The sequence below is a fragment of the Cyprinus carpio genome, chromosome B20 (assembly GCF_018340385.1).
Source record: "Cyprinus carpio isolate SPL01 chromosome B20, ASM1834038v1, whole genome shotgun sequence".
Taxonomy (NCBI): Eukaryota; Metazoa; Chordata; class Actinopteri; order Cypriniformes; family Cyprinidae; genus Cyprinus; species Cyprinus carpio.
The window spans coordinates 286,746-300,641 of NC_056616.1; the positions used below are offsets into that span (position 1 = coordinate 286,746).

Sequence of the window (13,896 nt, forward strand, 5' to 3'; positions counted from 1 at the left end):
GCTTAAAGGACCCCCCCACCCCCCCCACACCCTCTTCCACTCTTGCCATCAGGAAACCGTACCCAACATCAGGCCCCCCTGAAAGACTGGTCAACAGTTTTTTCCCCCCCGGCTGTGAGACCCCCAATTAATCACCCCCCCCCCAGAAACCTCATCCACAGCCCTCCCTCCTGAAACCAAGATCCCTCACCCCCATCCCCACCACACCACATGTAAACTGTTTGAAAACCTCAAAAACATTGCGCAACACAAAGGTGAGTGGGCTGGACAAACCACCTGTGGAATCTCACTCTTTCCTCTCTATACGCACCAGACACTTTCTTATAAACACTCCATGTTACAAGAACTTGATAAGGACTTAACAAATGTTTACTTGTAAATGCACCAGAATCATATTGCACTATTTGCTTCTTAACTTTAATGCCTTTTTTGCGCAATATCTGTAGTTATTATGTAAAGTACTTGTATAATCTTTTTTAAAGGTTAGTGTATGTATAATCAACTATTTATAGTTTTGTATAGTTAGATTACTGCTTCAGTAAGTTAGTTATGTATAGGGTTAAAATTGTTATTAGTGTATACTGAAAAAAAATGCTAGATTTACTTAAAAACATAGTGCATCATTTTTGCATCCCTCTTCTTAAGTAAATTTTGCATGGCATGTATCCCAGTGAACGGTTTTGCTCAAATTTATTAGCTGGTGTAACAATATTTTAAGTGGTTTATACTGATAAATGCAAGTTATGCTACAATAAAGTCTTGTTCACCCCATTATACTTTTTTAAGCTCATTTAGATTGATAATTTTAAGTTTTTGTATTTTAAAATACCTAGGTACTACTCAATTACTTAAAATTAGTTATACATTCCCAATGAGTGGAAGACACAAAAGACAACTGTTGAATATTAAATGACTTTTTTTTTCTTTTTTTTTTTTTTTTCAAATGCAACTTAAATATCTCTTAAAAATGTAAAACATGTCTGACTCGTTCTAAAATGTAGTTAAATGTTAGTATGTTTGAAATAGTGAAAAGGGTTGTGTTTTGTGTGTTTTGGTGTGTGTGTGTGTGTGTACCCCTGGTATTTCCTACATCATGGGGGGACCAAATGAGGACATTTTTGTTTTTGGTCCCCATGAGGAAAACGTTTATAAATCATAAATCATACTGAAATTAATATGTAAATTATGTAATTAATATATGTAAAATGCTGAAGTTTTCTGGACATGTAGGTTTAGGGGACAGAATATACAATTTGTACAGTATAAAAACCATTATGCCTATGGGAAGTCCCCATCAAACTGTGTGTGTGTTTGTGTGTGTTGTTAAGGTACCCCGATGTGTTCTACCATTACACAGGATTCTGATTTAAAATGACTAAAATACAGATTACAGAACACCGTAAACAATCTGCAACAAATAACAGTAAGCATCAACATTCTTTTATTGATATTTGTGGGTTTTATGTTTGTGTGTGTGGTATAGAGTTGAGTATGATGTTTACACAATGTTTGTGGTTTTGTATGCTTGTGTGTTTTGAGTGCAGTGAATTTGCTGAGAAATGTGTGGTGTTGTATGCTTGTTGACTTGCATGTGTGATTTGTGAAATGTTCTGTGGGCATTAAAATGCATTTGCAAATATTAACAAGACACTTAACAAATTTTATAAAAATTATTCAACATCTTTTTATTCAAAGTTACACCTTATTTTTTCTGCACACTTTTGCGGAGTGTTACGGCTCAGACAAGGTTTTGTTCCACCCCCACGTGGGGCCAACTCACCCCAGGAGCATTTCAGAAAGAAAGCGATGCGACAGGATTAACAGACCACGTGATTAGCCGCCCCGTTTTTTTTTGTGTGTGTGTTCTGATATGGTTTTTAAATGTTTGTTTTGTCTTGTTTAATTCTGTTTATTCCACTCTTACACTCCTGCGTTAAATTCCACGCCTTTTCCTTTTTGGAATTTTCCTTGTAAAAAAAGGAATTTCCGGTGTCATATAACAATGTGTCATTTTCAACTTCGAGGATGAAACTCTCGTCATCCATTTCTGGTCTCCTAGCAAAGGGTAGTGATATGAAATACAATCAGGAGTCCCGCACAGGGTGTTATTTTGAAAATAACAGACTTTTATTTTGTATTTTCTGTGTGGCTTGGATGTGGCCATCTGTCAAAAATAGGCTAGGCACCTGTCTTTAGTGAAGGCACAGAAAGCCGCTTCTGAAAAGTTGTCGTGGCACGCTGGTGTAACACAAGCATGGACTAGTGGCCCGTGATCAGCTCCAGCCGCGCTGCAGACGTTGCAGTGTAAATTAGGGATTAGAAGGTTTGCAAGTCAGGTCAAGCAGATTTTCTGGAAAAAAATAAATAATCAAATGTATACCTTTAGTGGCTTTGGGTAACTCAGTTTTACGAATACTCAGGCCAAGAAGGGGACACAACACATGCATTGCAACACTGGACAATCCTGACAGAACCTCAACACCTTTCAAGAAAGAACTGGCATCTGGAGAGCCCCCCTTGTAGGGTCTTCTTGGGCTATTTCCCATTCAGTGTCCTGTAACACAAAACAATAAAATCATATTGGCTTTTTTGTTTTTTTGCTTAAAAGGGGAAAAAAAGCAAAAAGACACAAATATCCCTTACGAAAAGAAGTTTTTTAAAGGTGTTTTAGAAACTTTTTTAAATAAAAAAAAAGATGCTTTTTTTTTACTTTTTATGTACTTCAAAATATACTTAAAATACATTTAAGATATTTGACTTATACTTAAAAAAGCTAATAACTGACTAACTTAAGTAACTTAATAAAATAACTTTAAGATACATTTTTTTGGGAAGGGAGTCAGCTCAACTTTAAAAAATTGGGTGCTCCGGTGGGGACACCAAGCAGTCATTATCTAAAAATTCAAAAAACAAACAAACAAACAAAAAAACTTTCATTTTAAGTTTTCATTGTTTTTCAAATTTGCAATTCCCCTTATTAAAAGTTTTTTAAACAAACACACAAAACCTGATCTGAGTACAAACAAAAAAAGAAAGTCTGTTAATTTAAAAAAAATAAAAGAACCCTAATGACGGAACTCTAAGGTTTTAAAGCTAAAATAAATAGCTGTTTTTTTTTATAAAAATCAAAAGTGTTTGTGTATGAAATTTGTTAAAAGGGTTTTTTTAAACCTGTCCTTGTTGGGATTCGACGTTTTTAAAAGGGGTTAGCCACAAAAGACTTATTGCATTTGCTGTGGACTCGTGGCGGGGACATTCAAAAAAGCTTAACGTGAAAAACCTTAAAGGGCTTATGTAGGTAAAAAAATGACTGGGAAACCCCCAAAATTTTTTCAAAAACTTACTTTTACAAAAACTAATTTCTTTAAAAGAAAGAGCCCCTACTCTACAGATAAATGAATATATCCATAAACGTTTTTTCCCCCTAAAGTCCCTTATAATCAGAGAATCAAATCAGAAAAGCTTTATTTTCCCAAATATGTTTACACACACAAGGTTTTCTTGACGCAGGAGATTTTCCCGTGTAAAGAAAAAACAAGTGCCAACATACATAGGAAAACACAAAAAGGGTAATAACCTAATAAAAAAAAAAAAACAAAACAAAATAATGTATATATTTTTACAAAATAAAAGAAGGGAAAAAAAAGTAATTTTTAGTAAAGTAAGTTGTTTTTTGGGGTAGATATTTATTTTCAAATGTGCAGTTTTAAAAAAATTGTCAGAAACTTTTTATTTTGATGGAGGTTTATAAAATTTTTAAAATTTAAGTTCAGGTTGAATAAACCTAGGGAAAAAAAACTGTTTTTGTGCCCGGCGTTTGGTGGGGCATGCCGTGCGCCACCCGAAGGCAACGTTTTGAAAAGGGGAAGGGTGGGTGTAGGGTCCAAGGGGATTTTTTTTAGCCCTTTTCCCCACCCTTTAGATGTAAAAATCTGTAGGCTGGGCAGAGGGGCAACCGATGATCTTTTCCAGCAGTCCTTACTGTTCACTGTAGTCTCTTGATGTCTGATTTTGTAGCTGAACCAAACCAGACAGTTATTGAAGTACACAGGACAGACTCAATGATGGCTGAGTAGAACTGTTTCAGCAGCTCCTGTGGTAGGTTGAATTTCCTCAGCTGGCGAAGGAAATACAACCTTTGTTGGGCCTTTTTCACAATGGAGTCAATGTGAATGTCCCACTTCAGGTCCTGAGAGATAGTGGTGCCCAGGAACCTGAATGACTCCACTGCAGCCACACTGCTGTCTATGATGGTGAGTGGGGGGAGAGCAGGGGGTTTCTCCTGAAGTCCACAATCATCTCCACTGTTTTGAGCGTGTTCAGCTCCAGGTTGTTAAGACTGCACCAGACAGCCAGCTGCTCAACTTCCTGTCTGTAAGCAGACTCGTCTGCGAACTTCAGAAGTTTGACAGAGGAGTCCTTTGAAGTGCAGTCATTTGTGTAGAGAGAGAAGAGCAGGGGGGAGAGAACACATCCCTGGGGGGCGCCAGTGCTGATGGTGATAGTCCTGGATGTGAGTTTGCCCATTCTCACTAGCTGCTGCCTGTCTGTCAGGAAGCTGGTGATCCACTGACAGACGGAGGTGGGCACGAAGAGCTGTGTGAGTTCGTCAGAGAGAAGGTCAGGCATAATGGTATTAAAGGCCGAACTGAAGTCCACAAATAGGATCCTTGCGTAATTCCCAGGTCTGTCGAGGTGTTGCAGGATGTAATGCAATCCCATGTTGACTGCATCATCCACAGACCTGTTTGCTCTGTAGGCAAACTGGAGAGTGATCCAATATATTACTGTCTCTGGTGGGACACGTAATGTGCTGCTTGTATTTTGCAGTTCACGGGAGAGATTTGATTTGTTAAAATCCCCAACAATAATCAAAAAATAACCAGGGTACACTGTAAAAAATGATCGTGATTTTAACGGTAAAAGACTGTAAAAATGCCACAGTAAAAACCTGTTAAATGGTTAACGGTAAGTTTCCTTACAATATTCGGTGAATAACTGTAATAGATCTAACCTTTCATTTCGAGAAAGTAGCCTCAGATTCAACACACAGAGACTGTGTCTGAAATCACACCCTACACCCTCATTCACTAGTCCCTACATGAGTTTACTAATACATGAGTTTACTGACAGAGAGAATGAACACAAACTAGTGAATTCAGACACTGATCAACAGCTGCTGTTAACAAGCACAATCGCTGAAGGAAAGAGCAAGAAATGAAACTACAACTGACTTCAGCCACAGCCTTAGATGAAATTAATACAAATATAACAGCAGAGGAGGATTAAACAACTCCACAAACATCAAGTAATTCTTTGTTTGACTTTATTTCTGTCATCTATCTACAAAAACACATCTACAAAAAAACTCTTAGAATTAATAGAGGTTTATATTGTATTGAAAATGTTTTGTTTGACCTCACCATTTTGGCGATCAGTGGTTGTGTTAGTTGGGCTCTTAACCCTTGACTCTGCAATGTTAGTTTTTCTCTGCTGTTATAGTTGTGTTTGTAAGAAACACTTGCTATAACATGAAAAGCTAGGAAAAATTGTTATGATGTGGTCTTAATAGCTATATGGGTCAATTAATCTTGTGTTGTTTATGGTACTGGTATGAATCTAAAAGACAAGTTGACATACTGTGGTGAAGGTATTTAAAAACATTTTATGCACAAAACCTTTAGACTACCACAATGGTGACTATTAATACAAATAAAAATCATGCTGCAATGTTTAAAGTAAAAGTTCTGAACTATGGTGTACTATGGAAGGACTTAAACACACACAGACATCAACGTTCAGCCTAGAATCTCAACATGGGTGACAATGAAAATAAATTTCATTGTGCAATGCATGCTGGGAGTTTTTTTACTGGCACCCAGCATGAATTGCACAATGAAATTTTATTTTGATTGTCACCAATGTTGAGATTCATAGGCTGAATGTTGATGTCTGTGTGTGTTTAAGTCCTTCCATAGTTCAAAACTTTTATTGGTGAATATTGTGCTTAGGAATGTCTCAGAATGATTGCAGTAGAATGATTGGTATAATTCAGGAGTATTGGTAATATCTCACACACTTAATGAGAGATTAAACATTAAGTGAGCTCAGTGTATTTGATTAGCTCGTGATGGTCTTGATATCACAAACACCAATTTTATCTGATCATTGATACTTTAGGCTTTGTTTGCTATAAAAACAGTGTTAAATAAACACAGCCAACCAAAACAATCAAAGCAAAACTATTTTTTTAAAAGTCAAGGTCCAAGAACCCAACTAAAGCAAACACCAGTCGCCATTATGGTGGCTTCAAATGAAAGTAAATCACCTAAAATCTCAATAAGAGCTTTTGTCACAGAAATAAAGTCAAACTGGTTAGTAATAAGTGATGCTGGTTGTGGAGTTGTTTAATCCTCCACTTTTGAGATCTTGATAAATTTAATGTGTTTTATTTTCAGTTGATTTCATCTTGCTTTGGCTGTAAGTTTTGATTCTTTGCTCTTGTTTCTCTTTCCTTCAGTGATTCTGCTTGTTAACAGGTGTTCATCGCTAATGCTCAATCCTTATTTAATTAGTCACTTAATTGTCTCATTGACTTCGTCACTGCTTCAATGTCACTTCAACACTCTTTAGTGTGGACACATATACATGCTCTTTAAACCTGAGGATTTTGCTGTGGAATTAAAGGGGTTAAATATGTGAGATGAAGAAAAAAAAAACAACACTGTGAAATGTATTTTTAACAGAAATACTGTTAATTTAATTTACGAATGCAAACTGTAAAAAAAACAGTAGATTACTGGCAACCACAGCTGCCGGTATTTCACCGTATTACAAGAAAAAAACAGCAAAATACTGTAAAACCTAACAGTCAACTTCTGTTGTGTTTTGGGTCACCATTGGGCTGGAGAGTAGATCCTGTGTTTAAGTAAAGGACGAACAGTGACTCTCTAATGTTTTGCTGCATGTTGCTTTATTTAAAGGCAGTGACTGTGATAATGGATGCAGTGTGAATTTCTTTGATAACCAAAATCACATAAATACACAATGCTGTTAGATACAAGAAATTTGAGTTGAATAGATGCTATTAATGGCTTTTTGTAAATCAGTATGCTTTTCTTCATGAACTTAAGCAAAATAGTTCCCAACACCAATATGCTTGCATTACTTAAACATTGTAAATATTACTTTATAAAAAATGCCAATTGGCCAGTTTAAGTGAAGTCAGTTTCTGCAAATAAAATGAGTTAACTCAAAGGATTGCATATTAACATTGTATCAGTTAATGATATACGGTTTTTCACTGTTAATTTAAATAGTTCTGTAAGCATTAGATTCTTAGATTCTCTAAGACTGCATCTTTGATCGTTCACAATCCTTCACATTAAATTCTTAGAACCACCAACAATTCACCTCCTATCTTTCACCTTTGCTTCTTTTCAGTTATTTGTTCACCCAGCTGTTGCATCATGCTCGCTCACGAATGAAGGGGGTGCTTCTAAGTTAGGACAGCATACCTTTTTTTCAGCATTGTTACATCGGAACCCCAATTTCGTCGATGTAGAACACAATCCACCAATTCTAGTTTTCCCCCCCGTTAACTCTGCGATGCGATCGCAAATAACCCGGCAGATGAAAGGCATTGTCCGGAAAGGCTTCACTCACCCCAGGTTTTTAGGGGAAGCACATGCAGCAGGGGTTTGACAAGTCCTTATTGGTGCAGTTGAGGAGAAAAGTTCATCCGTTTGTTGGGAAGGGAACGGACATTTGTGAGATGAATGCTTGGAAGCGCAGTCCAAAGCCACGCGCACGGAGTTCACCAGGTCCGGCGCGTTTCCCTCTTCTGCGTCTGTACCCCGGTTTGAAAAACACAGCTGTACCCCCAAACCTAAAATGTCCACTCCAATGCCCCAATGTCTATTTAACTGGATGGACTGGCCCGGTTTCAAACCAGTTCCCCAAAACAGAATGAATAGTTTGAAATGGTCGCGTCTCCACACAGCAAAATCCCAGTTTTTAAATTTTAAACACTCTGAGTGTGGACTCATATGAACACTGAAGTAGTGTTAAAAGAAACACTGAAGCAGTGTTAATTTAATGAGATAATGGTTTTTTGTTTGAGTGTGATTGACTTTAATTGAAGACACCTGATGTTAACAAGCAGAATCACCAAAGAATAAAATCACAATTTTGTTTTTCACCCTTTATAGTGGCCCGTGTTTGCTTTGGGTTGGGATCTTGACCCTAAGGGGTTAACTTGGGTTTTGGTGGGGCTGTGATAACTGAGTTATAACAGACAGATAACCAGAGGAAACGTGATCAGGGTTTTTGGGTTGGTTGTTTTTGGGTCCTGAATACTTGAGTTGGATTGTCTTTATTTATTACAAAAGTTAAAATGAAAATACAAGACTTGCATTTTGGCCTAATCAGACAGATTTTTTAAAAGTTACAGCTCCCGTAAAAAATAAGTTTTTATTTTACACACAGACATCAAGAATCAGCGTGAGCATCACAACAATGGCGGGGACCATCAAAAAAGACAGTTATAGCCAATAAAAAAACCCATCATTTTTATGGTTTTATGTGAGTTTTTAGTGATTTAGTTTTTTGCAGGGATGTTCAGAGTTGATCTGTTTATCTGAACATGCTGTTTATTCCACCTGTTGAGATCTACATACACTGATTCCTTGATGTCTGCCCAGCCCAAAATAACAAATCTTGAAAATAGAAATCAAAGAACAGCTCTGTAAGGGACCTCACAAATGTGAAGTAAGCAGCAGATACAGACTTCCTTTTCACTCAGGGTAGCCCGTGTTACAGTATCCCAATCATGAAATGTAACTCAGAGAAAAGACTCTGAATGAATTCAATGATTCAGGTCAAATAATGATTACATAAACATAATCATCACAACCTGATGATTTTTACTCTCGGCTTACCTGTCTTTTATAACTCAGTTATATCACCCAAAACAAATTTAATGTTAAAAGTCAAGGGTCAGATCCCCAACTAAAGCAGAAACACTGACCACTACTGTGAGACACGAAAATTGTGTTTTTCTCGTTTAGTGATTCTGCTGTTAACATCAGCTGCTAAGAGAGAACAGATGAGGGATGTGCACGAGCAGAGCAGCTGGACTATTACACGCTTGAGGCATTCAACCAATCCCAACGCACTGGATAGCTGGCCAATCAGAGCAAAACGCCCTTTTTCAGAGTGATGAGCTTTGTAAAATTGATGCGTTTCAGACACGGGCATAGAGGAGCAACAAATGTACATTATGGGGAAAAAATAATTGTTTTTTTGAACCTTAACCACAAAAACACATTGCATTACCCCAAAATACACAAAATAATGTTCTTCATATGACCCCTTTAATGTGGTTTAACATACCTTAACAACGACCAGGGAAAACCAAACCATCTTTCAAATTTTTTATTTAAAATAACACTTTTCTGGTGTCAAAAACGAGTCTTCTTATTCAGCTTATAATGGAATATATCACGTTAAGCGTTATACTTTATGCGCTGAATTAGAGCTCGTTCTTTTGAAGCAGCAAGTGTTTATCATAAGTATTTCCTTATAATGGACTTCTATGGGGGAGAAACATTTACGTGATTATTTTCCTTTATCTGTGGAGTAAGGGCTCGTTCTTTTGACAGTAATTATGTTTGTTCATAAGGTTTGACAAAAAGTTGGGTTTCCTGGTCGTTGTTTATGTACATTAAGCCACGTTTAAGCCTTTAAATTGTCCCGTGTGCACTGTCAGGACAGCACGCAGTAAAATCATTTGAAGGGTAAAATGGAATGGCTATAAAAACGCTTGTCTACCGATATAAGCCCGATCCGCTACAATGCTACTTATTTGTAAGGATGCACTAGAATGCCGCTCGTACAATGTTACTGTAGCATGATTACGATAAAGGGGGAGACTGTAAGAATTTATTTTTTTTGTTCATGATCTAATATCTCACCTGTGTTTGGGTGTGTCAGAAGGCGAAATTAACTACTGGGACCACCTTTTTTTGCACAGACCAATAGTGTGCCACTCACCATTATTTAATTTCATTCATAAAAGTAACTGTACAATGGTATTTTGGTCTCACAAAAGACTCCGGAGTGCAACGCACATGTTGGGCACCATGATTTTGTCAAGTAAGATGTTCCTGGATCAACATACTGTCCAAAATGTAGACTTACCCAGTTGCTACCCCTAAACCTAACCCTACCCATAATTTATTCCTAAAATCAGTGGGAAATTATAGCTGATTAACAAGGGTGTAAAAGCACCTAATCCTGTTTTTAAATCCTAAAACTAAAAAAGAATTTCCTGAAAGTTATATTCATTCTTTTTGGTTGGTTGGAATGTTGTTCCAGGATCAACAAGGATGTAAATAAAAAAATCAGAAATATTCAGGAATTGATAAAGAACCCGTGGTCATTCCTCTTCTGAGACCTGGTTTTCTAAGATGGCTCCTCTTCTGAGACCTGGTTTTCTAAGATGGCTAAAACAAATTTGAGCATTTCAAAATTAATCCAGTTCGTCACGTGGTATCCCCTTGGGTCCAAAATTACTTATGTTTCTTATTAATTAAAGTAAACCAGAAACCCCGTATGTTATGTAACATTTGTAGCTTTAAATTAAGTAAGTGCAAAACTTCTTAAAGTAAATCTGTTTATTTTGATGAGCCATATTTAGTGAGAGCAGACATCATTTTTTACAGTGCTAGTGTTGGGGTTTTATTTTATTTTTATTTTTTGTAACACCGTGGTCCTGTGAGACACGACATTTCGTTCCACTGAAATACCAAACATGTAGCAGAATGACAATAAAGCTCAACTTGACTTGATTTAGGTCCCCATGGGGAAACAAGCTTATATCATACAGAATGAAGTTTTTTAAAATCTAAAAAGGCAGAAAGATTTCGCGAGGATAGGTTTAGGGGTAGGTTTTGTGTAGAGCGATAAAAAATAAAAGTTTGTACAGTAAAAAACAATTAAGCCTATGGCCATGTTTCTGTGCTGAAAACTACAGAAAAAAAACCCACCCCCCAGTCATGTGACCTGATCAAAAAGAAAGGATGTAGGAAGTTTAACTGGAATTACAGGAGTGGAATATGCTGGGGCAGAGCCCCACAAAAGTATGTATCACAGGACTTGTTAAAGCATTATTATAATAAATAAAAGCAGCCAGCTACAAAGGAGAATCACAACTTCATGAACTTTGATTTGAAGCACAGAAAGTATTGGAAAAACCAGACAAAAGTGCAAGACTTAGACTTAACCCGCTAAAGGGGAAAAAATGCAAACCCATGACACTGCGGATGCTACGTGTGAATGATGATGTGTGTATATCAACCCAAAAAATTTATCTTTTACATGTGTTGCAGTAAAAGCATACAAAATTTAAGAAGTTTGAGAGGTTATTGGGAGTGGGCGGGGCTTAAGTGTCTTTTGGAATTCTGTGATTGGGGAGATTTTCTCCAGAAACGTGGGGGAATGTAGTTTTTCACCAGGAATTCTAATCATGATTAATTCAAAACAAGTTAATATAATGCAAACAGATTTTTCAAAGCACACATCATGGTTAAAATCCTCCGAGCTCACAGTGGGTCTGTCTTATAATTACCATTAAATCAGTTTCTTTATGAACACATGAATGGATTTTTACTTTCAGAGCCCAAATCCGTATGATTTGAGAATTCAGTAAGTTATTCGGGGGAAATTCTGGGAAAATGAAGTGTTCTTCCATCCGGTCTGTAATTTTGTTAAATATAAAGAAAACATGTAGAATTTTCTATATGTGACATTTTTAAACAACCGTCTGTAAGGCCCCATAAAACCTATATACATTCACACCAGTTTTTATGTCGATATTGATTCACCGGAATCACGGTCTCATATTGTCGACCCACGCTGCGATCGAAGTCGAAAACATCCTGTGAGGTCCGGTTTTTTCTTCAAAGGCTCTGTAAAAGTTTGGGCTATTTTTAACTTTAGCAAAACCCCTCTTAAAAACATTGTGCTGGGATGCTGAAAATATCACGCGAGACGTGCCACAATGGCCAGAGACGTGCGTCTGGGTGATATTTTTTTTGTGCCAGTGATTTATAGTGTGTATCCAAACACACATCTATATTTATGAAAAGCTCACTAACGGTTTCGATCATAGGGCAGTATGACTGAAGATTTTAATAGATTATTGTATTTTTTTATGAACCAAATATGATTTAAATTGATTAGGCATGCTTTTTGATTATTATTGCTTAATTTAAACTGAATCAAGAAAAAATGAATGTAGTGGAAAACATGAGAAAGAATAAGGCAGATTTCTTTGAGCAGTGAAGAACCTTATCCTGTAAAGCCTACATGTCTGTCAGCATAAATACAGATCAACACACCTCTGACTTGATGATAACATCCACAATCTCAAATAATGAGCCTTGATCATCTTCAGCTTTTTATGGTCATTAATATCAGTGTTTGTGAATCCTGAGCGGTCACACTGGCGCAGGTTCCTGTGGTTGTAGTGAGAGGCTGTGTGCTCAGGCGCACATCACTTCCCTGTCAGAAATCACCGCTGTTGGGTTTACAGGCCGCTCTGGTTACAGGAGACGCTGTGTGTGAAGCGCTCGAGTTCGCTGAAGCCACCGTTGGACTCTGGGTGTGGTCGGCTTCGCTGATGGATCGGTTCACAGAAGACAGAAACAGGAAATGGAATGGATCTCAGTCTCTCTTCCACGTCCACACAGTCAAGTGTTTGGAGGCATGAGGCTTGTGTGCAGCTTTCAGGAAGCTGGTTTTCAGGAACATGGGGGACATAACTCTGTGTGAGAGACAGTGACGCTTTTTCTCTGTTTCCGTGTTTGGGTTTCCATGGTCCGAGTAAAAACACAGCACAACAGAACCATCTGAGGATACGGTTGCGTTCACTCTCGGTAATTTAAGGATACGGACGAGAACCCAGATGAAAACAGAGGAAGTGGTCTCGTGTCTCACTTCAATCAGTCACTATAGGTGCTGTGTTAAGTTTTGGCCACAAATGTGAAAGGACGACAGACGTTTAGAATAAAAATTAAAACCTCAAAGATTTTTAGTTTGCTCAGTTTTTTCAGGGTTATTTCAGTAAAATAAAACTAAAACCATTAATTTTTTAAAATATTATTAACAATTAGATCCAGTGTGAACAGGAGTCACTCCTGATCTGTTGCCATACATTCTGCAAATTACTACTCATTTTTGAGCAATAATTAATTGTATTCATTGCATTTCAGTTCTTGCAATTCAAAATGTCATTCACATCATTTTTATTAAACATCAAGTAATTGAATTTGGTTGAAGGTGAGACTGGTTTTCTTAACCCGAAGTCTTGAGCTTTATTTGAGCTTCTGCTGGAATATTCCTTTAAAATCAGCAGTTTATGCAGCAGTACAGTCTGGACTTCAGATGGGGTTTGATTTTCATCGGATGAAAACAGCACTTGAACTGAATTGAACTGAACTAAACTGAACTATTATATTTTATAGCCGAAATGGAATTACTTTCATATTTTATGAATTGCTGTTGTTTTTTGTTTCTGAAGCTGCATTGACCTGAAACTTATTGTGTGAAAATTTCCCGTGTAATGCGTGGCCTCTTGTCAGTCAGATTGTGAGTGTGGTTTGGTCTATCTGCGTCAGTCCGGTGTGTTTGTTCGGGCGGACGCACATGAGTGTGTTTTGTTTGCTGTGCTAACAGTGTGTTTACAGCATTCAGATGTTCCTGGAGTGTGTGACGAATTTTTCATTAAAATTTAAATCATTCAGCAGACGCTTTTATCCAAAGCAACTTAAAAATGAGGACAATGAAAGCAACAAATCAACAAAAGAGCAAGATACACAAGTGCTATAACAAGAC

At 37.2% G+C, this 13,896-nt stretch overlaps 1 pseudogene; it reads left to right on the top strand.

The window, feature by feature from the left end:
- Positions 1-13,896, top strand: part of LOC109054075 — a 61,862-nt pseudogene that overhangs the window by 29,044 nt on the left and 18,922 nt on the right.